Below are 27,735 nucleotides of genomic sequence, written 5' to 3'. Positions count from 1 at the left end.
CAATGCAAAACTTTAGCTATTGTTCCCCCCCCCAAAAAAAAATCTCATAATCTAAGCCTTGAACATACTTTCCTAAGCTTGTGCACAAATCATGCATTGACTGATGCTGATTATTTCCCTGTCGAGGTAACAAATGGATTATGTCAGTTTAGTCCTGAAGGCTGATGCAATCTAATGGATGCTGCAATCTGAGACACCTCATAGAAAGTATGATAAAAAATTGTTACCTTTGGTTGGCAGGTGTATTTTGAATGGAATATCAATTCCTATTTTAGTTCTATCTTTTCCCATAAGACAGACTATGAACTTCCAAACAAATTGGAAGTGCAAGTGGGGGGGGGGGAACAACCGGATTACAGCTGTAGGTAGAGAGACAAAAAGTCAAGGAATACATTACCTCCTTGAACGAGTTCAAATCTCCAGGGCCAGATGAACTGCATCCAAGAGTACTGAAGGAACTGGCTGAAGAACTCACAGAACCATTATCCATTATTTTCTTGAAACCATGGGAAGCAGGAGAGGTGCCAGAGGATTGGAGGAGGGCCAGTGTTGTCCCTATCTTCAAAAAGGGCAAAAAAGAGGAACCTGGGAACTATAGGCCAGTCAGCCTGACATCAATCCCAGGGAAAATTCTGGAACAGACTGTAAAGTGCTCATTGTGCAAGCACCTACAAAACAATGCAGTAATAACTAAAAGCCAACACAGATTTGTCAAGAACAAATCCTGCCAAACTAATTTGATCTCATTTTTTGATCAGGTCATCTTCCTGATAGACAGAGGGAATGCTGTAGACATAGTATATCTTGATTTTAGCAAAGCTTTGGACAAAGTGCCCCATGATATCCTGATGAGCTGGTTAACTAGGTGTGGGCTGGATAGATCAAGTATCAGGTAGATACACAATTGGCTACAGAATCATACTCAGAGGATGATGATTAATGGGTCCTTCTCTAACTGGGAGGAGGTAACAAATGGGGCACACCAAGGCTCAGTCCTGGGCCTGGTGCTCTTCAGTATTTTTATTAATCACTTGGTTGAGGGAGTGCAGGGAATGCTTGTCAAAGTTGCAGATGATACAAAATTGGGTGGATTACCTAGAACAGGGGTCCCCAACCCCCAGTCTGCGACCTGCGACCATGGCCATGGCAGGACCGGGCTGCGGAGATAGATCTGCCCCCCCTGCACACACTCCCCCATGCACCCCACCCACACGCAGAGCCCACCACTCGCATGCACAGGTACCCCACCCACCCGCAAGCATGCCCCACTCTTTCATGCATATGATCAATCATGCCCTGCCCCTCCGTGAGCACACCCTGCCCCTCTGTCCATGCGTGTGAGCATGCCCCACCCATCCACGGGCACGCCCAACCCACCTGCAATGCACGGGGGCTACCCTGCCTGTCCCACGCATGGACCCTGCCCCCCAACCAGTCCATGCTTCAGAAAAGGTCGGGGACCACTGCCCTAGAAGACAGAGACAAAATTCAAAATGACCTTGATAGGATGGAGCACTGGGCCGAAAGCAACAAAATGAAATTCAGCAGGGATAAGTGCAAAGTCCTGCACCTCAGGAAAAAAACCACAATTGAACATGGGGGATACCTGGCTCAGCAAAACTACGAGTGAGAAGGATCTTGGAATTGTCGTCGATCACAAGATAAATGTGAGCCCACAGTGTGATGTGGCTACGAAAAAGGCAAATACTATTTTAGACAGCATTAATAAAAATATAGTTTCCAAATCCCGTGAGGTGCTAGTCCCCCTCTATTCAGCACTGGTTAGGCCTCACCTTGAGTATTGTGTCCAGTTCTGGACACCATGCTTTCAAGAAGGATGCCAACAAATTGGAACAAGTTCAGAGGAGGGTGACAAGGATGATCAGGGGGCTGGAAACGAAGATATGCTTTGATTATATTCCTGTGTTGAGCAGGGGGTTGGACTGGATGGCCTTGTAGGCCCCTCCCAACTTCCCTTTTCTATGATCCTATGATTAATTTTATGAAAGAAAACGAACTGTTTTCCTAATACGTGAGAACGGTAAGTAGGAGACGCCGTGGGATGCCTTTGAATGAACCCCTGAAAGGGTTAGGAATGAGAGACGTTGCTTTACCTAAGGATCATAAAACTGGAAGCAACACAACAAAAATGTCTACTGCCATCCTTCCCCTCCCCCCCCCCAAATATTTTAAAGCTTGTTCTGTAGAGCAGAGGTGAGGAACCCACCGATGTTTTGGGCTCCCGCTTGCCTCCGTCCCAGCCATCATGGCCAATTGACAGGAGAGGTAGCTGAACAAAATGTGGAGGCCCACCGGTTTCCCACACAAGGGAATCCATCCTCCTGATAGTTAGGTTTCCTTGTCTGTCATCCTCTTTTTTTCTTTTCTCCTTTTAAAAAAAGGGCTGCTGCAGAAGCCATAATATCTAATGAGGTGAATGCTGTTATCTCCTTGCTGCCAACCGCCTCACAGTGGTGGGAGGTATTTAGCTGACCTGAGGAGAAGCCAAGGGTGGCTAATGGCCCATTAAGAAGCATTTTCAAATTAGGATTACAATCCATCCCAACATTATTATTTTTTTAAAAACCCAGAATGTTTCAAGTTATCTGGCTTCTTAATTGCATCTTCTTTAAAAAATGGCAGGAAATTAACATGAGAAAATGTCTCAGTATGTGACCAAGTTGTATTGCTCTGTGCTTCAAATGATAGAGAAAAACAGAAGACTGGCTATTTTCATATGCTGAAGGACACTGGCCTGGAGATGTGAAGCTAACTATTATTATTACCACCTTCTTCTTCTTCTTCTTCTAAACAATCCAATCCTGAATCTGTATTTATAGAGTGAGCCAGCTCTTCAAATAAGCAAACACATGACTAGATTTTATTTAGTTTATAATTTTAATGATACATTTAAAACATATTTCTGTGCATAAGGAACCGTAAATGCTGTAGCATCCTGAAATGCCTTTGTTGCTTCTTTGTGCTCTGAAAAAGAAATAATAATGTGATCTAAAATTAAAAGAAATCAATATTGTAAAGATTCGCTGCTTGTTTGCTGGCAGAGTTGCTATAGCATGGGAATTCGACTTCTCCATGGGCTGTTGTCTTGCAACTCCCATCAGCTCTGTCTAACATCACCAGGGATGACGGGGGATGGGTGTTGCAGTCCAAGAACATCTGGAGAGCCATAAATTCCCCGTAACTACTCTACTTTGTACATACCCAAAGGAAAGTCCCAGTGAATTTCATGGGAAGTACTCCAATACAGTATGTTGCTTTTAGACAACCAGAATGGTAGTCTTTTAATAGCAGCGCAAAAATGGGGCAGAAACCTTAGGGAAGGAAGGTGACAAAATTGTCACTGATTCTGCTAAACAATGGGTCCCAGCGTTCTGCTATCCCTGGCTCTAGATCATCATGGAAACGGTGTATCTACATCACACAATTATAGCAATTCGATGTCAATTAAACTGCGATGGCTCCTTCCTATGAAATCCTGGGATTTGCTGTTTGGTGAGCTACTGACAATTCTCAGCTGGGGCTCAAGGGACCTGCTTCCTGTAGCTTTCTGGCAGAGAATTCTAAGTTCCTCCTCTAACTACAAATCCCAAGATTCATTGCAATACAGCCATGACAGTTGTAATGACATCAAACCACTGCAACAATGTAGTAGAGTTGCACTTGCAGCTTCATTTTCTAATTTCCACAGAATGACCCGTTTTCATATATTTTCTGAAATACACAGAAGGTTCTGTTCTAACTCCGTATCCATTACATCACCGTGGCTCTTTGTATGAGGCATGGAAGGACTAGTATTCGGGAGAGGTGGGTTCAAATCCCTGCTCAGCCGTGCGAAACTCCTTGGGGAATGGCACTGGTAAGCTCCACTAAACTATCTTAGGCTTGCTTCTGAGTAAGTCTCTCAAAATTGCCTCATAAGCTGCTTATTAATGGTGAAGAAAAAGCCTGGTAGCTTGGCAACCCTATGCAAGAGAAATTAATGTGACCTTCTTTTCAATAGTAGCTAAAGAAACTGAAATAATATTTTTGGAGATACACGATAAAATGTGCATCATGCTGATGGAAGATTCCTGCTGCTCAAGAAGAGCATTGATTCCTTTTCTTTTTAAATTAAAGGGCCAGTTCTAAATTGGGGGAGGCGGTTTGCGAAAATGCTGGAGTACCAAATGGCAAAGCGAGGGAAACTTTTCAGAGCAATTGGATGTGTGGAAACTGGTGTGATGTTAGAAAACAAGGACCGGTTAGAGAAGCTGCACAAACACAGGAGTATGAGTTGCATGGTGCCTTAGTGTTCATGTGTATGAATTTATCTCTGGCACATGATTTGTAAACCCACTCAGAGACTTGACTTCTATTTTGAGGGGTTGTGGCAGAGGACTGTAGCTGAACCTTGAAAAAAGGCAGTTCTAGCAATCTAGATTAATATTATTTTAAAAATATCTTGCATTGCCGAAGCCAGTCGCCAAATCAGTGTGAAGGTGTGTCATGAAATCATGGTCCAGGGGTACATTTCTTCTTTCTCTTGCTGCTCATCTACATACTTCAAAGAGCATCCGTGCATCTAAGTGCTAAGGTCACCCTCAGGTAATCACTTTGGCTTGAAAATTGGGATGACATTGATTTTTCACTTCTAATCTTTTACAGGGAAGCTACATTGGGGCAGAACTCAAAAACTGTACAGTATCTGTTGTTGCTTGGTGTATTTGAAAGCAGCAATTCTGAATCAAGAGTAAATAGATTAGCAGCAAGAGAAAGAAGCAATGTAAAAGCTAGATATTATTATTGTTGTTGTTGTTGTTGTTGTTGTTGTTGTTGTTGTGTTGTTGTTGTTGTTGTTTTGTTGTTGTTGTTGTTATTGTTAATAAGAAGAAGAAGAAGAAGAAGAAGATATTTTCAAAAAATTATTTTTCAGAAAACATCTTCATAAGATAAGATCTAGCACTTATGCAAATACTAAACGAAAGGTCCCAATAATTCAGAACAACCCAACTCTTTTGGGTTGTTATTTTTTAATATATTTAATTTCTGGATTCTTCCTCAGCATGGTGGCCCACTTGTTCGCCCCCTTCTCGCTTAATTTTTGTTTGCATGACAATACTGTGTTTTCATGATGAGAGAAAGCAAAGATGGGGAAAGTTTCTTCTCCTTCTCCTTCCTGAACTGTAGCTCTCAAAATACCCCCAGCCAAACACAACTAGTGGCTCACTGGCTGAGGAACTTTCCCTATTTTCTGAGAGGAAGAGATTAAGACATGACATAACAAAGTGACCACCATCTGTCAGATCTGCTTTGACTTGTTCTCCTGCCTTGAGCAGGGGGGGGGGGTTGGACTCGATGGCCTTAGAAGCCCCTTCCAGCTCCCTTCTTCTATGATTCTGTGATCTGTGTGCAGCTTAATCATAAAAAGTGTTAAAGGAGTCTGAACAGAAGAACAAGGGTGCTGTGGATGGCCAGGACCAGGTGTGAAGAAACTTCTCCCCTGAAATTAAGAGGCTTGTGGACAAAACAGCATTTAAATATAGCTGTTTTCTCCCCAGCCCCCACCCACATCACAGGATCACATCACAGTGAGGGTGAAGCAGCAGTGCTTTGAATCTTCTCGCAGGAGACCATCTCCTACTGCAAGAGTAGGAAACGTGTAGCCCTTCAGATGTTGTTGGACTACAATTCCCATCAGCACTAGCCAGCATTTTGGCAAACATGGGGGATAATGACGAGCCGTACCTTCCCCATCCCTATTACTGTAAACCAAACCAGCGTTGCGGGTCACACTGAAAACTCATGACTTTATTTATTTATTTATTTATTTATTTATTTATTTATTTATTTATTTAATTAATTAATTTATATGCCGCCCACACTACCCAGAGGACTTTGAACCTGTAAATCTAGTAAATTTAAGTGACTGAGGCCACCATCTCATACCACCTTCTTTGGCAGTGAGCCCGGTGGAACCAACACCACTTACAGGCTGAGTAACCCTTCAGAACATTGGAAATTATATATCTTTTACATTTATATCCTCCAAGCAGTGCTGGCCATGTGGTAGATGATCGGGTACCAGAGGTTGAACTGATTAGTGAGTAGCAGCTACATAAAATGTGCTTCATCATCCTCTCCCTTGGGTGGCCTAATGTCCTCCTACTAGTCAGGAAGAATCGTGGGGTTTAGGTGAACAGTGCAGTTCTCAAACAGTAGAATTGTTCCACATTCAAAGAACTCAAAAGAGCCCATATATTCCTCCTCTGTTTTAATTTGTAGATTAGGTGAGGTAGATGAGGTCTAGAGAGAACAATTGGCCCCAAGTGATCGAGTGAGTTTCATGATTTGGTGGGGATCTGAGCCTGGATTTCTCCCAGTCTCCATCCAGCACTCGTAACAATTAATAATCTAAGAATTATGCTTAGTTTTGTGTTCTTCCACCAGTAGGTCTTCTTCAGGAAAACCCGGCAAAGGATAGTTTCATTACTTCCACCAAATACTGTACTGCCAACTATACCCGTGTCTTTGAGAATCAATATCTCTGTGAAGCCATCCCAAAAATAGTGTGTTGTGTATAATCAGGGGGACTTCCTAGGTATACTGGAGTAGATTTTTAAAAACTCTCTGCTTGCTGTTTTCCAAAACGTAGGAAGGATTGACCGTGCCACTAAGAGGGACCCTGGGGATGGAGGAGAGACTGGCCAACGTGATCTCAGAACAGCTTCTATAGTAGCTTGGAACGGAGTTGAACGACTACTCCTGTCATCTTTCATTATTAACTGGGTTGGCTGGAGCCGATGGGGATTGGAATTTGGCAAGATCTGGAGGGTTTCAGGTGAGATTCCACAGCTTTGTCTTTGGCAAGCAAGCAGGAGGGGTGGGCAAAGGTGTGCCAGGAGGTTGTTAAAATGATAACAATAATAATCCTGGAATGCCACCCTTTCTCCCACCTCTTGAAACATCTCCTTTGGGCCACCCTTTGCTTTTCATACTCCTCACACACCCCTCTCGTCTCACCCCACTGTAAGTAAGCAAGCAAGCAAGCAAGCAAGCAAGCAAGTAAGTAAGTAAGTAAGTAAGTAAGTAAGTAAGTAAACAAACAAATAAACAAATAAACAAATAAACAAATAAAATTCAGAACTGGCAGCTAGTCCTTCCCTGAGATCTTTTCCTCCTTGTAGAGCAGAGCGGGGAAGGACTTCAGAGTATACACCTCCAAGAGGTGCTGACATGTTGCAACATTTTATTGCAGCTTTTCGGTAGTCCTGCACGATGCTGCAAAAGCATTATAGTCTTTTGTGTGTGTGTGTGTGTTTGTGTGTGTGTGTGTGAGAGAGAGACAGAGAGAGAGAGAGACTGAAGTACAGTACTTATGGGAAGGAGCACAAAAACAAGAGTCACTTTTCTCTTCCTGCCTTCCCTTTTTTAGCAGATCTCTCTTTCCTTATTTCTCCTTCCAAAGGATGCTAAAAACAACACTGAAGATTTGAGTAGGGCTGTCACTGATTAAAGGAATTTTTAATTGATTGATTTGTCTGCCTTTTGACAGATTAATTGTTAAATTTAAATACATTTGCATATTGCCTAAACCCGAGCGTTTTTATAGCATATTTTTATAGGCATCATGGAAGCAAGAAAATGAAAGACTCTTTTGCAATTCAGTGAATAAAAGGTACCACTGACACACTAAATGGGCCTTCTGAGCACAGGTGTCGGATTACAAACACCATCATCTTCAAACAGATAGGCAAGTGGGAAGGATGGAGGTTGTAGTCCAAAGGCGGTTGACGGTTGCCAAGTTTCCAAAGGCTGGACTGTATGTCCCTTTTCCGTTCCTTCTCACAGTAAGACAAGACAACCACAACCACAACCTTGGTCTTGAGAACGGGCATCATGTTGTCAGTTCCAATAACTTTAATGCAAACTTGGCACTACAGAAAGGAAGCAAGAGGCGGATTTCTTGCCAAAGCCTTATGAGCATTTTCCCTTGCAAAGAACTGCTGCACAGAAGCTGGTAAGTTGGCAACTGTCAACCTTGGACCCCTTTTCCAGAACATGTTAGCTACCCAGGAAGAGGACCTCTTTGGGAAAGGATCGTTAAAGATACCAAAATCCGTCCCTGCTCGATTTGCCCTGCTTAGAGTGGTCCAGTGGGCCAGATAGGCAGGGTATAAATAAAATAAAATAAAATAAAATAAAATAAAATAAAATAAAATAAAAAAATAAATTTATCTGCGTAAAAGGAGACCGCCGTATTCCGGGGGTGGGGGGGGGGGAGAGAAACGCTTATAGCCCCGAAATGCAGGGAGCCTCCCCCCCCCCGTCTCTTTACAGCAGAGCCGAAACTCCCTTCGCAGGCGGCGGCGGCGGCGGCGCTTCGGGGAGACAAGAGTCCGCTAGGGGGAGACAAGCCCGGGGGGCGGGGAGAACCTGGGGGTCGCGCGCCCGCCCGCCCGCGCGCGTCCCCGCCGCCGCCGCCGCCTCTCGGGCACCCGCGCTCTGGGCAGGGCTGGGGGGGTGGCGGCGCGCGGGGGTGTGACCGCGGAGGGCGGGGCCGGGCTGACGCGCGGCAGGGCCAGGCAGTGAGTATAGGCTGCGCTGTCAGGCCGGTGTCAGTCTGATGAAGATTGGCATGCAGGTAAGCTGTCATTCAGGGGAGCCGAGGAGTCGCGGCGGCGGCGGCGGCGGCGCGTCGCAGGCTCGCAGGGGCGGGCAAAGCGGGCTCCGCGCTCGGAGCGGCAACAGCTGCCGCCGCTGGAAGCAAGCCTCGGGCGCCGGCCCTGTGGCCGCCGCCGCCGGGGGAAGGAGCGCTTTGCAGGCGGCGGGGCTTTTCTCCTCAGGGCTGTCGAGGGGGCGCCCCCGACCCCCCACCACCTCCTCCTCCCGCTCCCCCCTCCCTCCGTCCCTCCTCTGTAGTCGGGGGGGGGGTGTCGCTCGCTCGGGTGTCAGCCCGGACGTGAAGGAGCAGGAGAACTAAAAGCATCCGCCGGTTTGCCCGGGGGGGGGGGGGGTTAGGAGAGAAGAGGTTGTCGGAACGGGCGCGGGGCAGACGGGCGGCGCTTCTGGGGCACCAAAGTGGGGGGGGGGGTCAAAGCCGGCAAGGATGGCGGGGTTCCTGAGGAATTGTTATTTTTGGGGGGGGGGGAGGAAGCGGGGTTGGAGGTGGCGGTCCAGGAGGGTCGGCTGGACGGAGGCGACCGCCGAAGCCCACGAGCGGCTGGCTGGCTTTGAGGGGACCGGGCGCGAGTGGGGGGGGAGGGGAGAGCCCCGAGGACTGTATTTTGGGATGGCGGGTGCGGAGGGGGGGAAGAGAGAGAGAGAGGGCGAGAAGGGGCGGGGAGAGGGTCCCGGAGAGGTCGGCGAGGGTGCCTTTCGGGAGCGGCGCCGGCGGGGAGGGAAGGGGAGCTCGGTGGGAAGCCTCCCCCCCCCGGCCCCCGGGGGACCGCCAGCGGGCAGCTCGAGCCCCCGGAGCCCCCCCTCGTCCTCCGAAGGCTTCGCGGGGAACGGGCTTGTCCGGGCGGGAGCCTTCCTGGACGTGGCCTCGGGAGCCGGGGAGCCCACTTCGAGTACTTTGTCGGGACCGGCGGGGGGGCGGGCGAGGGTTTGTTTGCCCGTCGAGGCTTCGGGGACCTCCGCGACTCCCGCGGCTGCAACGGCGGCGCCCCCGGGAACCCCTTCGCAGCGCCCTGAAGGGGGGGGGGGACCGCTTCAGTCGCGCTTTCCTCGCGGGCGGCGGGCAGGAGGCTGCCGCTCTCTCCGAGCTTCCGAGGGCGCTGACTTGGCCGGACCGGAGCCTCCCGTGGGACCCGGTGGCGGAGGGAGCGACGCCGAGCAGCGGCCTACCGCGGGGGGGGGGGAGAGGGGGCTGCCGTAGATTCCCAGGCGCGCGCGCGCGGACGGGGGACTGTGGGGGGGGGGGAAGAAAAGAGACTCCGGTCGGTGCTGCCGGAAGGGAAGGCAAGGGGCGCCCTCGGTCTGTCTGGCGGGGCTGCGCGCAGCTGGTCGACGGGTCGTCGGTTCCGTCCAGCCCGGCGCGTTTCTCTTCCCCGCGGCCTTGGGAAGAGAGCGAGAGAGCGAGCAGGGCCGGCGGCGCTCGCAGGACTTCCCTCCGCGAACTCGGCCAGCCGGGGCTTTCCGGATGGGGCGCCGCTCCTGCCGGGCAGGAAAGGAGGTCCGGCGGGTGGCTCCGCCGCCCCCCCCCAGTCCTGGCGATCGGAGGACCGCCGGTCACCGGAGAGGCTTGCAGGCGGCGGCGTTGTTGTTGGCCGGATTGGACTCCGCTGGTTTCAGGGACCCGCCAGCTTTCCTTGCTAGCTTGTCGTGGCTTCGGCCGAGGAGAGACAAAGGGAGGCGCGCTCTTGTTCGCGGGGGTGGGAAGGGGAGCCTCGGGGAGGCATGCCGTGCCGCCCGCCGGTGGCATCCGGAGTCCTTCCCTCGCTAGCCTTCTCTTTGGGTTCGTCCCTCCCCGGGGCGTGAGGAGCCCTGCCAGGCGCTCGTCCGCAGGGGAGGGACCGTCGCGCGTCCCGGCTGCCTCCTTTCTCCCATAAAGGATGGCTTTCCCCCGCTCGCCTCGGATGGCCGTCCAGCCGAAAAAGGCTGCAGAGTTTCGGCGTGGCGGGCAGTCTTGCCGGGAGGCGACGCTCCTCGCCTCCCCTTGCTCCGGAGTAAGGCCCGCGCGCGGCACGCGGTGGGAATTTCCCTCCGAGGAGACCCGGCGCGCTTGTCGGCTGGGCGGCCAGCCCGCTCCGGTCCCCGGCCAACTTGGGAGAGTTTCAGGGCTCCGGGCGGGGGGGGGGACGGAGGACCGGGCGCTCCCCGCAAACGCGTTTTTTGAGATGCGGGACTTGCCAAGAAACCGAAGCGCGGCGGCTCCAGTTGCGTGAGCTGCAAAACGAAACAGGAGCCAAGGAGATGCCTGCCCAATTTCTCATTTTGCAAAGGAGAGCGTCGTGGAGAAGTTTGGACACGCGAACGCTCGCGTATCAGAGTCGCGCGGGGTTGGGTGGGATGCGGATCGGCAGGCCCTGATCCTTGGGAAACGAGAGCTCTTTGAAATCGGGCGGGACATCGTGCAAGGATAATTCGGATCGGACGGGTTGACTTAAAAAGTAGTTGGAGTCAGGCGCTTTCCCGTTATGACTGAGAGTAAGAGAGAGTTGACTTGGCATAGGCGTTACTATTTATTTGCTTGTTTGTTCAATAATAATAATACGATTTTTCCCCCGATAATGATTCAGATAAGAAGGGGGCTCTGGAAAAAAAATAACCTGAACTTTGCTGCAAAACCCAGCAGGGTCATGTTCAGGCAAAGATGGCAATCTCCAGGCTTCCCTGTACTGTATGTTTAAAGAGGATCAGCAAAGTGCACGTTTCTCTTGGTATGTTTGTTATGTCTTGGATTCTCTCTCTTCACAGCCTTTGGCGTCATAGAAACGCAGGGCTCACACGTTCTGGGAGGATGGGGGTAATGGTGGAGAAACAGCACTAAGTTATGAAATGTCACGGTGCATACATAGCCATCTAAAGGACCCTTGTAGCCTAAACCTCTTAACAGCTTTGTTCCTGGGCCCCCGATTGCTTCTCTTACTTCCCCTATCCCTGCTTTCTTGATCTGTCAAGAGAAAAATGGTCAGTGGGTTTGGTTGAGCAGTCTCTCTCTCTAGGTTTTAGCTGGGTTCTCTCTGGCTGCCTGTGGCTTTGACTGCATGTCATAATAATTTGAATTGCAGCTGCCTCTTCCAAAAACTCTGAAAGCTGTGTTTGATTAACCTGCTTGCCTCTGCAAATTCAGTAGCCATAAATTGTACAGAGCATATTTGCAGTAAGCTGATGATGAAATGGAAGGAGACGGTTGCATGTTGGTTCGTCCCCACTGGGGATGGACAGAAGATGATCTGGCAGGTTGCAGTAGAATAAAACAAAACAACACACACACTGAAAATCTGAATAGGTTCCTTTCCTCTGTGCCCCCCCCCCCCTCTGGCCATACCTTGGCTGGAAAAATGTCACACACACATACACCCCACCCCAATGTTAAGCAGCCTTAGGGAGGTTCTCGCGCTAGTCCTCGGAGCTGACTGGATTGATTGGAAATTGACTGGAAGATTAATGAAGGAGGAAGAGCAGAATGCAAGGATTAAACATATAGGCCCCAAAGGTGATTGAGAATCAAACAAGGATTGCTAGACTTGGCCTTAATATTTTTAAAAACTGCTTTGCAACCAAACTGCTCAGTCTGTTTTCTTGCCGAATATAGTGTCTTCTTTCCAAAGAGTTAAGAACAGAGATAATGACCGCCCCAAGGTCATCTAGTAGGCATCCTGGCTAAGAAGGGAATTGAACCTTTATTTCTCTAGTCCACAGCCTGCGCTCCTGTAATGCTCCAGATGGGATTGAACTGCATTGTCCACAACATCTGGCCATGCTTACTAGGGGGTTGTTGGGAGTTGAAGTTCCACAACGTCTGGAAAAATATGTTCTAAAGGCATCTCTCAGTTCAGCTGCATCTCTGAGAGCCTAAACAAAGATCAAGGCTTCTTAGCACATTGCATATATTAATAACCCAGCTTTCGGTATTATTTTATGAGTATAAAATAGTCCTCTGACCTATGTCCCAGAAACAACTCTTAGCATGTCCAGGATGTCTAAGTGACAAATACAGCTTATCACGGTGGTTAGGGGCCTGCTATCTCTGATAATTAACGACTTGATAGTACTTTTCCTGTGTTAACAAATGATTGTCACTCCATCTGTTATATGTCCCTTCACCTGCTCATCATGGGGATAAGTATAAATGTAGGAAATATGTATTTCTACTCTTTTTGTTCGAAGAAGTGGACTCTGACTGAAATAAATCTGTTAGTCTTTAAACTGCTACAGTATTTTTTCATTTTTCGTTTCCCCCTTTAATTTTGCCAGCATGGAAAGACAAAGGATCTCCGAGGCAGCATAGTCTAGCATTTCTTCCTTAATCTCACTATTGCATCATTTTGACACTGGAGTTTTAGATTTTAAATAGGCTGACAAGGAAATATGTGGAGAAGAATTCCTCTTCTTCTGAAGTCTGTTAGAATCTCAGCCCATGATAGGTGTTCCAGAGTGCAATTTAATAAGAAATGTTCCTTAGTTTGTAATGTTGAGCAGCCCTTTCTGATGTTGAAAAGCTGATTGTTGAAGTTTTCCTTCAATAATTTAAGGTCGGCTTTCACTGGTTTGGGGATGAACATCTATATCATGCCCCCCCAATACAGCAACTACTGTCAATTACACCTACCATCCTTACCTTGTGGTTCCAATGCTGCTGGCACAATGAGTTCTTGTTAGCAAAGAAGTACTGGGGATCACACTGATGGAAATAAGGGATTGTGTTCAGTTTGACTCAGATTAATCATACTGTACAGTTCCCCCCCAAGGAAAAAGTACACACTTTCTTGCTAGAATGTTAATGCCTGTTTTTCACAATCTCTGTGCCCATTCTCCATTTCCAATAATCCTCTCTTTCTTGAGGATTTTCCTGAAAAAAGTGCACATTAAAGAAATAGATAAGGTCTGACAGTGTCTACAAAGAGTTGCAGAGGGCTAGGAGCTAAGGTTGCCACTCTAAAGCATAACTAAGGAAACTACTGAAGGTAATCAGAGATATTTTGATAGGGCTTATAAGAATTTCCAACTTTATAAAATGGCAAGAGGAAAAAAGGGGAGGGGAATTAGATTTGGAAAAGAGGCCTGATTCGTTCATTTCCACATATTGCTGTTAATCTTTGGAGACAAAAACCCAGTGTGAAAACTGCATATCTTTATAATGATATCTACCAGGCTGATTACCAGGGAGAGAGAAAGATTAATCTAAATAATCTATATGGAAGTTTATGGAATCTCCAGAAATTAAGGCCCAAATCCAAGAACTGTTGGATGCTATTTACATTTTTTGGAAAACATTATATGAATATATTATTTCATAAAACAGAACTAGAATTTATAATCCTTATTCCATAATGGGATATTAGAGCATAACACATTTTAAATTGAAATGGCCATCACTTTTTTGTTTTAAAAAGACATTGTAACAATTTAAATGTTATATTCAGTTTTTTAAAAAGCCATTAACATTTTAAAACTGATTTTTTTAAAAAAATTATCTCCTTTCTTGGTGGTGTAAGAGCTGTTTAAGGGAGTCATTAAAATTATTGTAAGATGGTACTTTCTACATCGAAGTGGGGGAAGAACTGGAGGATGGAAATCTTATTGGGATGTTAGGCATTTATTAAGCCTGAAAATGCACTTTCACAGTAGCTGTGAATTTGTCTCTGCAACGTGATTGCAAACATTTTTTGAAAGGCATTTGTCCCTTGTGCCCACCAATGGTAGAGGAGAGAGGCTTTCAGTCCTTCTTATATGGTGTATTGAAATATGTTGAGGGACATCCCTATAATAAAATAATACTGTTGGTTTCCTTTTCTCCTCCTTCCAACCACATTAGCAGTCCTTGCCAAAATATTAAATACACCTGTGTGCACACATCCTCCATAGTTATAATTCAGATAAACTTGTGATATAGGTTGGTGACTGGCATAACTTAAGTGTGATTCGTAGAGTTATTTTGGAAGGTAAGTTCTGTTCTTGTGTGGGGAAAGGGACAATGCAACAGAGTATAATGTAGAAGGAAAAAAGCAAGGTTGCTTGCAATACTGCAGAGCTGGGTTTTCTCACTGTGAAGTCTTTGTGGTCTTCAACCTTTTTTTTCATATTTTTAGAGTGGAAGTTTAATAAGGAAAACAGTGCCACAAGCAGAAATCAAACACATGGTATATTCCTCCTTCCGAATTATATCACTAAAAGCTGAGCTCATAGTAAGAATGTGGTACTTTACTACTATTTGTGTGTTTGATTTATATCCTGCATTTTCCCCAGAACTGAGACTCAAGGTGGCTCAGAATATAATTAAACAATCAGGTAGGAAAAAAACAAAAAGTTGCAATATTAAAACACAAACGAGTTAAAACGTGAAAACACAATTAAATTAGAATAGTGCCATGAAAATCACACTGTGAATTAATAATGAAAACATACAGTACCCACCCTGTAGAAAAAACTTTCTAAAGGAAGAAAGGTTAATTGTCAAAAGTTTATCTGGAAAACAAAATGGATTCTGACTGTTCGTGAAAAGGAAACGGGGGGGGGGGGGCTAGCCTAGCCTCCCTTGAAAGAAAGAGTAGAGCAAAGGGCCTCTGTTGCAAACCTCAGAGGGTAGCCCCTATGAAGGGAGTACAGTACATATTTCAGAGAACTTGGACCCAAACCATTTTGGACTTTAGAGGTTGTGATCCACATTTTGGGTTACGCCTTGCTAGTCAAGGGATGTGCTGCAATAAGGGAGTTATGTGCTCCTGGCCAACAATAGGAATGTTCTGTTGTTGACCAGCTATTATTTGTCAGTCTCCAATGTGGGTCATTCTGAGGAAGTCTTGTATGAAGAGAGATGTAAACTGGCGTTCTAAGGTCTGACGGAGATGCCTTAACATTTGTGATCTTTTAAGTGAAGATAGTAAGATTTGTACCTAGCGCACACTGTGCAAAGCGCTTGTGCGCCTGTTTTACTGCAGAGCTATCAGGAGAAACTGCAGACATCCCAGTAAACTATAAACTGCAGTTTACACTGACAGAGGGCTACAGATGCCAAAACGAGGATATAAATCAGTTTCACAAGTGATTTAAAATAAACAAGCCACTGGCAAAAGAGTATTTTACCTTGCTTTCCCAAAAAAAAATCATGCTTCCTAGGCAGAAAAAATAATCTCTGCTTCCATGTATGTCATGGAGACATTTTAAACCAATTTTTAAAAGCAAGACCTGATTCAGTAGTGATTCCTATTGCCAGTGGAACTGGGCCACTCAAATCTTAAGTTTGGGTGCCACTCAGGATTGAAAAAACTTGGCAGTGGAAGGGAGGAAGATTTAGGAGTTTAAAAACTGCTCAGCAAGGTAATTGCACCCCATTAAAAACAAACACAAACTCTTTGAAAGTTGGCATCAGAGGCATTATGTATGTGTGTGTTTATCCCTTTGATTCACATCAGAGCAGCTGAAAGTGCCTAACGATTTTAGTATTTCTGTTGTCCTAAATTGGTGTGATATCTTTTTCTTGCAATCAGTCAATTGCACTCTCTTTCTCCCTCACACACAAACACATATATACCGTATTTTTCCATGTATACGACTATACTTTGGTCTAAAATCTTTAGACTAAAAATTGAGGGTCTTGTACACTGAAGTAAGCTGAGGACAGAACAAAAACAAGTGGAGGGGAAAGCAGGGATCAAAGCTATCCTGCAGCGCTTTGATCCCTTTCCCCCCACCCTTGCTAAGCCCCACTTAGATTTCTTAATTTGGGATTAGAAAAGTGGGGGGCTTCCTATATATGGGGGCATCTTATACATGGAAAAATACGGTACGTACACTCACTTTCACACAACATATCTAATACACATTCTGAAAAAGGTGGAAAAGTAAAGAGTGGAGCACAAATGCCATATGAACCAAGAGCAGTAGCAGGCTTGTGACTCCTCTTGCAGATTTCAGATGTTTACAAAATAAGAACTGAAGTGGTTGCCGGAACTACCTTTCAGGTTCAGTCTACAAAAAATAACCACTAGAGGGGAGTGCAAAGCACTTTCCTTGAAGGGTTCAAACTTCAAAAACAAAAGGGGTCGGGGAAGTTGTGTGGTTCCTGTCTGTACACAATTTCAAAACGAGAGTGGGTGATACCTTTGTTATACTACTAAAATCTCACAAGCAGGCAAGTCTGAGTCACCCAGGACCTTTCATCAGGAAGGGGTTGACAACAAAACGAACAGAAAGCTGAGAACTACATCTTTCTCCAAATCTGAATAAAGTATCAATCTGGATGCAGTTAACTCTGTTGCGTTTACTGTGTACATCAGTTTTATCTCAAATTTGCGTTAGGTGCATGGCTGGATGACGGAGAGCCCTTTATCCTCGAAAATTGGGAAGAGCAATGAAATCTATATTACCCAGGGTGATCTCTGATACCTACTAAATCAAACTGATTCTAGAATCTGCAGACTTCATCTTGAATCAAGATAGCCTGGATTTGACATCTGGCCGTGAATATCTTCGGAACATTTCCGTTTCTTCTTCACTCCCACTGCTCTGTAATGTTTAGATTTATGAGTCTCATAGGACACAAAAGCTAATGTGTTAGATACTAATATTCATAATTCCGACGACTTCTTTTTAATGACAAAACAAAAAACCTCAAGGTGCAACATTTCTGGGAAAAACAATACTTCGTTTGGACTTAGAATATTAAATAATGGAGTTAGAAAGGGCCTATAAGGCCATCGAGTCCAAGCCTCTCCTCGGTGCAGTTATCCAAATCAAAGTGTTTATCGAATTTTCCCTTGAATGCCTCCAGTGTTGGAGCAGTTACCACCTCCTGAGGCAATTGGCTTCATTGTCGTACTGCTCTAACAGGAAGTTTTTCCTGATATTCAGCCAAAATCTGGCATCCTGTAAAATGAACTCATTATTACACGTCCTGCACTCTGGAATGACTAAGAAGAGTTCCTGCCCCTCTTCTGTATAATAATCTTTCAAGTATTTGAAAGATACATATCTCCAGTCTTCTTTTCTTGCAGTGAAACATGCCCAGTTCTTTCAGTCTTTCCTCATAGGGCTTGGTTTCCAACCCCTGGGTCCACCTTGCTGCCCTCCTCTGAACTTTTTCCAGTTTGTTGGTATTCTTGAAGTGCAGTATCTAGAACTGGACACAGTACTCAAGATGAGCTCTAACCAGTGCCAAATAGAGAGTAATTCATGTGATTTGGAGACTACTCTTAATGCAGCCTAAGCCTTTGCTTCTTTTGCAGCTGCATCAACTGTTGGTTCATATTCAGCTGTGATCTACAACAGTTCCAAGATCCTTCTTGCATTTAGTATTGTTTGTGGCTTTTTCCTGGGGACGTGGTGGCGCTGCGGGCTAAACCGCAGAAGCCTGTGCTGCAGGGTCAGAAGACCAAGCAGTCGTAAGATCGAATCCACGCGACGGAGTGAGCACCCGTCGCTTGTCCCAGCTCCTGCCAACCTAGCGGTTCGAAAGCATGCAAATGCAAGTAGATAAATAGGGACCACCTCGGTGGGAAGGTAACAGCGTTCCGTGTCTAAGTCACACTGGTCATGTGACCACGGAGGATTGTCTTCAGACGAAACGCTGGCTCTATGGCTTGGAAACGGGGATGAGCACCGCCTCCTAGAGTTGAACACGACTGGACAAAAATTGTCAAGGGGAACCTTTACCTTTACCTTGTGGCTTTTTCCATTATGGACCTAAGTTCAATTCAGCAACGAATTTAAGACAATAAATTCAAGAGACTTGAATCAAAGTATTTCCTATTTTCTTTATTACACTTTGTGTATTGAAGACATAAGCAATAATACCTATGAAAACATAATGTGTATGTGTACATTTAAACGTCTCATGAGCCCTTTCCCTTAAAGTGTAAAAGTTCAGTGTGTTGCATAATAGTAACTAGAAAATCTAGGTTTGATTACTTCAAACATAAGAGCAAAAACCCTTAAAATTTGTTTTTCAACATGTAACTTACACAAGCGTGCAGAGATTTCTACAACAAAATCAGAAGTAGAAGATTATGTTGGGAGAAGCTGGGAGCCACTGACATCTAGGCTGGTTTCACAGGTTTCTACCAAAAAAAATGCAAGTTATAAATAGTGAAATAAATATGCAGTGACATTGACATAATTACTGCAGTTGTGAGCATAGCTTCATCAGAGTTTGCAAAGTGTTGTCTTGTGGAGACTCAATGTGCGTGTGAGAGTCTCTCTCTCTCTTTCTCTCTCTCTCTCTCTCTCTCTGTGTGCATGTGTGTGTGTGAGAGAGTGGTGTTTGGATTGCAAGCAGGACTGACTTTCCCTGGTTTCTAGTTACACGAAGCGTCTATGAAGGACCTTTATGCAAAGCCCTATCTCGCTAAAAACACATCCCTCCATGTAACAAGAAACCTTAAACCAAGCAGGATATTTTAAAACTGAAGCAATGAAGATTAGATTAACTCTCCTCCAAACTGCTCTCTTCTGTTATTATTTTTGGCTGGAATGTGGAGGCAGGCAGCTGTCTCCAGCAAGGGTTGGACGAATCAGTTTGGGCTTCAAATATGGGATATTTGGGGCGGGGGGAGGGAATCATATTTTCCTCTCTTTACAATTTTTTTATGTACAAGTGCCTTTTGAAAATAATAATGGAGGCATTTTATATCATAAAAAAAAAAGCTTGCAACATGTTTTGGTTTGGGAGAAAAGTTTAGTTAACACTCTTTATAATGAAAACCATGTTTAGGTTTTACACTTAAGCAGGGTTAGGTAATTTGTGGCCCTCCAAATAGTGCTGAACAGCAACTCCAGTCCTTTCTCAGTAGTGCCCAATTTGGCTAGGGGTGATGGGAGTTACAGTCTAAGAGCAAGTGGGAGTTGTAGTCCAGATACAGTACAACTCCCGGCTCGAAGCTGTGGCATTGAGTTGCCCATCACCCAGTGTAGAACAGTGTGTGTGTGTGTGCGCGCGCAAAAGATACGGAACTGCGCATGCTTGTTCCTGCTCTCACCATTATAACACCTTACTCAACCTTTACTGAATCTTCCCAACCTTTACTGAATCGAGCAAGGAGGTCAGATCCCACTATACTGATCCTACTGGCTTGTCTCTTAATTTTCTGATTGTGGACAACGTACTGGAGCATGAAGTGGCTCCAAGTGTTCCTGAATGAGGTGGGTTGTTATTATTATTTCAGACTGGATTCAGGCTTGGTTATAGAACAGAAACAACTTTCATCATCTTGGTGGATGAGCAGCACTATGAATTTGATGGTGGAGTGTATGCCTGTTGGTTCTACTTGTCCTCCCAGCAGCTTTCCATAACATTTCAGGACAATGGTATTCATCTGGCCCGTCTATATGAGAGGCGACTTGGAGGATGATTTTGCGGTGGTTCTAGTCCTTCTTGGAGGATAACGTTCAGAAGTTTGTGTTTGGAAACCTGTTTGACATGCTGGTGTAGGCCAGGGCTGGATTTTGTCCTCCATGCTGTTTTAAGATATACATGAAAATGATGGGAGTTTTAAGGTCGGATGCCACCATTATGCTGATGTACCCAACTCTGCTTCTCTTTTCCATCCAAATATGAACCGAGTTGTTGTCTTGTAAATTGGTGTCAGTAATGCACTGGACGAAGGTGAACAAACCAAAGCTTAGTCCAGAGAAAACAAGATGTTCTTGGTCAGTTGAAAGGCTGATCAAGGAACAAGCATTCAACTTGTATTGGATGGTGTTAAACTTCCCTTGTAATCTCAGGTTTGCAGCTTGTGTGTACTCCTGGATTCAGCCCTGGCCAGGGATTTCTGATTCTCAGCAATGACCAGGAGTGTGTTTGCGCAGTTAAAATTAATGTGCCAGCTGCTCCTGTTCCTAGACATATCTGATCTGGCCACAGTAACGCATACCCTAGTTAAATCCTGCTTGGACTACCGTAGTGTGCTCTGTGTGAGCCTGGCTTTGAAAGGTGTTCAGAATCACAAGTAGGTCCAAAATGCTGTAGCCAGCCTGTTGATCAGAGCCAGTTATAGCGAGAACAGAAATTCTCAGCTGCAGCAGTTTCATTGGTTCCTGGTCCATTGTCAGGTACAATCGAAAGAGCTGATGATAAGCTTGGGTCCAGCTATCTGAAGGACTGTATCTCCCTGTATAAATTACTGTATAGGTAAAAACAAGAAATAAATAAACAAAAAAGCCAAAAACATGGTGGCACCTTAGAGACTGTTATATTTTAATGTGGACTTTCGTGAACAAGTCCACTTCCTCAGACATAATAGGAAAGAGATGTACTGTAATATGGTAAATATTTATACATGGTATCAAAATACAGAGATGGTGTTGATTGATTGGTCTCAATGAGACTCAAGATCCTCAGGAAAGACCTATCTATCCCAGCACCCTCAGAGCATCATTTCAAGAGAGATGAATGACAGAGAGAGAGGGCCTTCTTGGTACCTCTTCCCAGACACTGGAACTACCTTCTAAGGGAGGCTAAGCTGGTCCTCTCTTTGTCAGTGAAGACCTTTTTTATTTGAACAATCCATTGTTTGGGATGTTTTAGAGATGGGTGTTGAGCTTTTGTCCTGTTCATTTTAAATAGTTCAAATTGGTTTTAAATTCTATTAATTATGTATTTGTTTTAATCTGGCAATTTTTAATATGGTAATTTATTGTGGTTTTTAATTTTTTTCCCTTGTTTCTATACATGTATTGTAAACTGTCTTGAGTCTTGCAAAGGATAAATCATCAACGTTGTCATCTGCTGTCGAGTCAATTCTGACTTTCAGGGTTTTCTAGTTAGAGAATACTGAGAAGTGATTTAATGTTCCATTCATGCTGGGACTGTGAAGATTGCTCAAGGCCACACCGGCTGGCTCTTCTTGCAGCAGGCAGAGTGGGGAATCAAACTCCCAACCTCTGGCACTGCAGCCAGATATCTAAGCCACTGAGCTAACTATCCTGCTGCAAAGGAGAAAGGTGGGATGTAAATGAGTAACTAAAGCACAGGTAGCAAATTCTCAAATTGTTGGGAACCTCATTAATCAGGTTTTCTGACTGTTTAGAAGCTTTAATTCACATTGAGAACCCCTCTTTAGATCTCTGTACCCAATGCCAGAAGGTTGGAATGAGGACAGTGATTTGGGGAATGAATGCTCACGCACTCTCCATGCCCCGTACACAGATACAGTAGTTCTACCATTTTCTGTTTGTTCCTCTTTTACTTTAAAAAAATTGTAATGGTAAGTTGAATAACTCTTATGCATCTGATGAAGTCACCCAGAAAATGTAACCCTGCCATAAATCTGTTGGTCTTTAGCATGTTTTTCTTGTGCTAAAGTCTTTTTTTAAAAAATCCAGTGTTTGTTCTTAGCAGTTGCGTTAAGATTGTTCTCTTCCTCATGACCTCAAGCCCATCTCACAGACTCATGGAATTAGCAAATTGCATTCTGGAACTATTTTTTTAAAACTGAAATCCAAAACTGGGATTCTTGTATCTCGTTAACCGCTCAGGACATAAAACCAGTATTTCCAAAACATGAGGCTTGAATCTATTTGGTATTCACTACCAGGCCAGAGCCACTGAACCGACTGGGATTTATATAGCTGCGGATTCACTATTCAGCCATTAATGCAATGGGCCTAACTCTAGTTGGGAGGAGCAGTTGGATTTGGGCTGTTGTTCCTGCTCCACTTTTTCAATGAAAAATAAAGGAATACTATTACTGAGCTACCCCATATAACATACAAAGCTTCTTCGGCTGACTCTTAGCATCTATAGCAGCTTCACCCAGAGTTGATGGCCACCCTCCATCCCATGCTAGCTTCAGAGTTGTAGACCAGTGCATCTGGAGTGCAGCAGTTTGGAAAATGCTAACTTTGTGGCCAAGTTGATAGAAGAGAGTAGTTTGTTTGTTTTTAACCCAGGTAATGCTCAGAAAAATAATTTGATCATATTGCATCAAGAGTCTGTTACTGTACAATTAAACAATACAATCAGTTGTGCAAAGAGGACTGTTGGAATGATTAATTGACCCAAGATTTGGAGAAATAAAGATTTTGTTCAAAATTGCTTTATATATAAGCATTTGCTGGTTTAACTGAAAATGCAACAAGTTGGAATTTAGCAAATTATACTGATGGAAGTCTTTGTTTTGGGGACATATGTGTTTTAGTAAGTTTTGTATTTATTTAAACAGCAACCATACTAGACAATGTTGAATGCTGCAAATAACTAAATCTAAAAATTACAGCTCCTAGAATCCTGCATAAATATAAACAGAGGATATGTAGTTCAAATAAGTAACATTTTCTAGCTGTGAGAAGTGCATGCTAATATGGGGAACAATGCCTATCATTTACTTTTTATATCTCAGAACAGAAATTGCTATGCAACACTGAAGAGGGAATATGTTTTTTTCTGAAATACAGTGGTGCCTCGACTTATGAACTTAATTGGTTCCGGAACTCCAGTTGTAACTCGAAATGGTCGTAAGTTGAAGCACCATTTCCCATAGGAATGCATTGAAATACAAATAACCCGTTCTGGCCAAAGGAAAAAAATCACCAAAAAAACCCCCCAAAACAAACACGCTGCAAGATCTATCGGAAACACAATTAATCCATTCCGAATTGGGGGGGGGGGAGAAAAGCAAGCAAACCATGCAAGACTCATTGAAAATGCAAAAAAAGCAAAGCAGAAAGCAAACAAACTGTGCAAGACCCATCGGAAATGGGGAAAAAGCAAAGCAGAAAGCAAAGAAACTGTGCAAGACCCATCGGAAATGGGGAAAAAGCAAAGCAGAAAGCAAACTCCACAAGACCCATCAGAAATGGGGGGGACCCCAAAGCAAACAAATCCTGCAAGACCCATCAGAGCATAGAAACATAATCCCACCACCCAGCCCAAAACCATGCTGCAAAACCCACGCAGGACAGTTATTAAAAAGCAGAAAGCAGCACCTTATGAGGCAGTCCGAAGCCTCCTCCGAATGCACACTTTCTAACCACTGAGGTGAAAGAGCTACAAAGAAGCAGCTTCTTCACCACCAAAGGTTAGCAATTTGTATTTCCCGCCTTTTTTCCCCTGCCTTTTTGGGTTGTAACTCAAAGCTCTGGCCACAAGTCGAAGCAAAATTTTGTGACCGGAGCTGGTCATAACTCGAAATGGTCACATATCAGGACGTTCATAAGTCAAGGCATCACTGTACTCGTTGTATACTGTGATTGGGTTAATTAAAGATCTGAAGCAGTTCCTCCTTTTTGGCAGGAAATGATGACTGAGTCTCTTTTGAAATGTTAACAGATTTATTTAGTTTAACATTAGGTGAGTCTACAACAACTTCTAAGATCTGGTAACTGTCCAAATTGTGAGGACGATCACTCTTTCTGGAAATTGACAAGATTCATTGAGGGGTTGGCCCAAAATGGTCCTGATCAGTGGGCTTCCTCAGCGGAGCACTCCGGACCGCGCATATTGTCCCACAACAAGGGTGTCCGGCCCAATCTCCCTCCGTCAGTGGATGCTTGAAAGAAGGGTCCAGCCGAATCACCTTCCTTGAGTGACCTTGTCCCCGCGGAAAGACCACGACCGTCCATTCTAGAGCTTCTGCCGATGTCCCCTTTTCTTTAGACTTGTCCGGGTCAGGTAGCAACCCTCCTACCTTCAAACTAGGGAAGTCCTCCAACAACCCACACATTCTATTATATTCGTATTCTCTTTTCTCCCCCTCTTTTTCCTCCCCTTCCTTCTTTCTCTCTCTCCTTGGTACACTGAACTGCCTCCTCCCACTTTGTTCCCGTATATCCTCCTCCCACACAGGCAAAATGAATTCCTTCTCCTTCCTCTCTCTTCCACTAGACAGATTTCAATCTTCTCCTCTTTCCCCTTTGATTCCCTTCTTTTCCCTTCCTCCACATTCAACTCCTCACTTTCTATTATTGTCTTCCCTCCTTCTATACAGTATCTCTCTCAGACGTCTCTAGATGAGGGGACGGCTCACTCTGTTCTTTCTCCTTTGGGTCTACCACTCCTTCACATATACAGTGGTGCCTCGCATAACGAGCGCACCGTACAACGACGAATTCGCATAGCGATCCCTTTTTTGGGATCGCTAATGCAGGCATACCGGCAGCCCCAATGGGCAAAACTCACATTGCGAAGATCGGTAAGCGTTTCGCTTACCGATCTTCGCATTGCGATGTCGGGAAATCAGCTGATTGGCGGCTCCAAAATGGCCACCGCGCGACCCAAAATGGCCGCGCGCAGTGTTTTCGCGCCCTGCCCTCGCTTACCAAGGGCGCGAAAATGGCTGCCGGATGGGGGAAACTTCGCTAAACGGTGAGTACAGAAGCCATTGGAACACATTAAACTAAGTTTAATGCGTTCCAATGGCATTTTGCGTCCCGTTTAGCGATGTTTCCCCATAGCAATGGTTAATCCGGAACAAATTAACCTCGCTATGCGGGGCACCACTGTACCTGTAATATAAAAATCAAGTGTGCTTTGTCTTTAAGACGCATGCTGCACACGTGCTGATTAAAATTAGTCAATTAATTAGATTCTTGGTTTTAATCAGGTACCTGTGCTCCAAATAATTGATAGAAAGTTATATTTATTTGCTCCATAGATCTCAAAAGCATTCCTTCTATATCAAGCACCTTGCTGAATGATTATTAATTTAGGACAGGAGTGGCCAGAAAATAGGTTGGGAGTAGACTCAACCCTACCACACAGGTGGAGATAACAAGGGTCCAGCCCCCTAGGGCCAGACTGTCCACTTACCCTTCCGCTACTGCTGCGGGCTCTGCGTTCCCTTCCAGTCGCTCTGGAGCGCCCAGTCTATGAGCCACTCTTCGACCTGGCAGGGAGGCTTGTCGTCCTGCCTCCTGCCAGGAGTAGCTAGCTGACCGTGAGCTCTGGAGCAATGGGAAGGGAGCGCAGATCTGACAGCAGCAGCAGAACAGTGAGCGGGCAGTCGCGCCCAAGGGGGCCAGACCCCGTTATCTCCACTTATGCGGGGGAATACATATACAAATACCCCTGTCTCTAGTTTGGGAGCTACTGCATGATCACTGGGTGACTTGGTGAAGACTGGTGAAAGTTTATGGCTTCATTTCATTTTTAACAAGTAAAATGGAACTTTTTAAAAAACAATCCTCTGACAGAGCTGGCAGCTAGCATTGTGCTAGCTAGCTACTTATCTTTTAACTCAATGTTCTCAGTTCCAAGATCTGAGTATTTATTGATTCTTAGGCTGAAACTACACAGGAGTTGCTCTGCTTATAAAATGGATGAAATCAAATAATTTTTTACTGATCACATGAAGCAAAAGTCAATTAGTCTTGCCCTTTTAATTCCTTTTAAAACACAAGTACATTTTACCAGTCAGTGGTTATAAAATCACTTTCTTCGGTAACTTCTGACAAGCAATCCATTTCCCTCAGTAATTTGTTGGCATTAATATTGAAAAAGGCACAAAAAACAACCCCACCCCCAAATCCAAAACATGGTAATTTTTACTTTTTCCGCTATGTGTTGCGTTTGTTATTTTTCATTGCTTCATATTCTTTTCCTCCTTAGCGTCGGTAAGGGAAGGACATACAGCTTGTGGGTGTAACTAAAAAGCTAAAAGACCTTACTTATTATACTAAGAATGTAGATAACGTCCCCACATGGTTCATTTCTTGTGAAATGTAACTGCACTATGCTCTTCTTATCCCTCTCTCCTCAAAGTAAAGAATTTCAGGCGACTAAACTGCATGTAACTCATGACTTCCTGACTGGCATTTCAGAACACAAAGAAGCCAAAGCTGCTTTTTAGGATTACAGCTTCCCAGATCCTCCTACCACTATGGCCACTGACGATGCTGACTGGGGTTTCATAGTCAAAACTGTAATATTTTTCTGCCTCTAATCTTAATTTAGAAACAAACAATCCCAAATTCTCAGTGAGTGTGGAGTTGGATCAGCAGAGTCCAAAGACCAGGCAAGGAGGGCATTGGCTTCTACTGCTGCCTTTCTGGAAGCCCTTGGAAATAATATCTCTTTCGTCTACTTCAGAGCCGGCAGGGCTCACAACTGGATGCTCCTACCATTCTAGGCCTAATGAGTTGCAGCAAGAACCTTTGTTGAACAAATTAGATGCTTGACCTCCTTTCATGGAGAGAGCAGCTTAGAACCTGCTCCACCTTTCAACCGCTAGCCATTATTCAGAGCCTGGAGAATTTGCTGCTGTGTTATCAGATAAATAGCTGCAGAAAAGCATAGAAACTGAATGCATAGAAATTGCTCACCTTGTGTCCTGCATATATAGGGATGAGACCTCTTACTTAATAAAATAAGTTCCTATAGGGTTGGAGTGCATTCACATTGAATTTAGATGCTATCTGTGGATGCTATCTTTCTTATTCGGTGGTGTTCTATGTACTGTTAGCATTAGTTCATGCATGTCATACTTCTAGATTGGTTGTTAAAAACACACCTGTACCGATTTCATTCTGTTTCTTCTGGATAAGGACAGTTTTTTTAGTTTTGAGTTCACTTGCTCGTTTAGTTTGCTTAGCTCATACTAGCCTCCATTAGAAAAACTTATCAAGCCATAAAAATGTGTTTCAGAATTTGCTAGACAGACTCTCAAATACCTGTTCATTTTGTTTCTAAATCAGCCTGGATCTAAAAACACAGCTTTTGTTGTGGTGCTTTTAAAATGAAATACTGTACCAAAAAAGTCCAGAGAGGTTGGCATGTATTGGGGTGGGGACACGGACAGACATAGGGTGCTTCCACCTTAAGATTTTATGCTATAATCATCTTGCCTCATACAGTATATGGAATTTTACTTGGGGGAGAGGTGTTGATATTGATTAACAAATGAATTTGATGTCATTTTCCATTATTTTAACTAGACAAAATTAGCCAGGGAACGAATGAATACTTATTCAATGCCTCTTAATTGGTAACATTATAAGCCATCCGTCTGGGGGCACTCATAATGAGATGGACTTGTTTAACAAATAAACCTATGCTGATTGCTTTCTCGAAAATTTGTCATTAAGTTTGATTATATTCATCTTCACTCTTGCAAGATCAAGTTTCCTCTAGCAGTACTT

At 44.7% G+C, this 27,735-nt stretch overlaps 1 protein-coding gene across 10 annotated transcripts in view; it reads left to right on the top strand.

Annotated features, from left to right (window-relative positions):
- Window positions 1-8,549: 8,549 nt before the first annotated feature.
- The window catches only part of PKNOX2 (PBX/knotted 1 homeobox 2), a 529,964-nt gene continuing 510,778 nt past the window's right edge, over window positions 8,550-27,735 (top strand). For 8 of the 10 annotated variants that reach the window (XM_078379795.1, XM_078379793.1, XM_078379794.1 and 5 more), the window contains exon 1: window positions 8,550-8,641. The gene's annotated coding sequence lies outside the window, so the exon portion shown is untranslated. The remainder of the gene's footprint in view (window positions 8,642-27,735) is intronic. The other 2 variants (XM_078379791.1, XM_078379792.1) reach the window with 2 other exon arrangements.

This window comes from Pogona vitticeps, chromosome 8 (genome assembly GCF_051106095.1).
Source record: "Pogona vitticeps strain Pit_001003342236 chromosome 8, PviZW2.1, whole genome shotgun sequence".
Lineage (NCBI taxonomy): Eukaryota > Metazoa > Chordata > Lepidosauria > Squamata > Agamidae > Pogona > Pogona vitticeps.
Note: the sequence above shows the minus strand (reverse complement) of the source record. Positions and strands in the feature narration are given on the sequence as shown.